This window comes from Limulus polyphemus, unplaced genomic scaffold (assembly GCF_000517525.1).
Source record: "Limulus polyphemus unplaced genomic scaffold, Limulus_polyphemus-2.1.2 Scaffold2787, whole genome shotgun sequence".
In the NCBI taxonomy this organism is placed as follows: domain Eukaryota; kingdom Metazoa; phylum Arthropoda; class Merostomata; order Xiphosura; family Limulidae; genus Limulus; species Limulus polyphemus.
The window spans coordinates 75147-76746 of NW_013668397.1; the positions used below are offsets into that span (position 1 = coordinate 75147).

At 33.4% G+C, this 1600-nt stretch overlaps 1 protein-coding gene across 9 annotated transcripts in view; it reads left to right on the forward strand.

The window, feature by feature from the left end:
* Positions 1-1600, forward strand: part of LOC106467902 (histone deacetylase 4-like) — a 107432-nt gene that overhangs the window by 64206 nt on the left and 41626 nt on the right. The gene's annotated exons all lie outside the window — the stretch shown is intronic.

Below are 1600 nucleotides of genomic sequence, written 5' to 3' on the forward strand. Positions count from 1 at the left end.
ACCTACACGTTGGTCCCGTCACCACGTTGTGACCATCTTATATATACCTGCCTACCCCAATCTAGTAATCTCCCGACAATTCACGAAGGTTCCAGAAAGAAGTGGCGTGATACTAGTCACGTGACCTCGCTGACGCAGCAGTATATACAAGTAAAAAATATTTTGAAAAAAATAAGGATGATGTAGGGATGACAATGTTAAAAAGTACAGAAGCAAGGTAGTGATGAATACACTGAACCATACAAAAACCACTACATAAATAACCAAATATTTCCAAGAATAACTTTTATTTACAACTAAATGTTGAATTATTTTCACTTGCATGAATTCAGGTTTGAATAAAAGTATTTAAAATATAAAGTCTTACAATGGACAATTCCTATAAGCTTGTAACATTGACTGAGTGACGACTTATGTAGTGATTTTTGTATGGTTTTGTGTATTCATCCCCACCTTATTTCTGTTCTTTTTAACATTTTCATCCCTACATGATCCTTATTTACATTTTTGCACTTGTTTCCCCTAATTTTTAAACGACACCAATGAATGTTTTATAATGAATGACAGTCGCTATGAAGGCAGCAGTTTTAGCCTGGCGTGATGAGTTATCTTGATGGACATCATGTGTTGAAGCTAGTGAAACGCTTTACTGCTTCTGCACTCCCAAAGTTCAAATACAACATTCTGGTGTCTAAGTCATCGCAACAACTTTAAGCATTGGTGGTCTAGCCCTTCTAACGCCAGAATCACAATATTTAGCAGAATATTTGACTGTTACGCTCCTCGCTGGTTCTCTAGTTTAGCGACGTTTTTTTTTGGCTAAACTGGAGGTCGTAATAGCAATGAAAACCTCGAAAGCCTAAGTTAGATGTTTATAAAATTCTCTTATATTATTATAAAAGATATTTGAGACTATGATGAGCAATACATAATATTCGTCGGTCATATTTTCTCCCGGCCCATCCTTACATACTAAGCATTACGGGGCATAGTGATAACTTACATTTCAAATTTATTGATTTATGCTGTTGTTAAAGAATTTCTAGACCACATAATACACAGTAAATTAGGTAAATCATATTATCTGTATGCACAGTAGTGTAACAAAAAAGTAAACTATAGTCTGCGATTTTAAAATAAACAACAATTATTTTAGTTGTCCAAAAATAGTGAATGCTTCATTAGAATTAGTTTGAAAAAAGTTATAAAATGAATTAAGTAAATATTCCAAAGGTTTGTATCACGAACTACAATAGTTATTCATAATAGGAATCGCACAGTAATTTCCTCAAAACTCTGATAGAACACTTGGGGAAAAAAAACCACCTTAAAAAGCAGACTTATTTTTGAAACAACACTCAAAACCTTCCTTTTAAATAATTAAGACCACTCAAACATTGATAATAAGCAAAATAAGTGATTTCATGATTGCTTGTTTGTTCATATTATTATTATTGTTTCACAAGCCTGCAGCAAAATTGGATGGGTATTTTGCACTAAAACCTAGACAGATATATCATATGAAGTGCTGCAATGTCCATGACCTGCTTAAAAGTTGATTATCTAACTGTTACGTCTCCGTTCGTTAGTTGATTTTCCG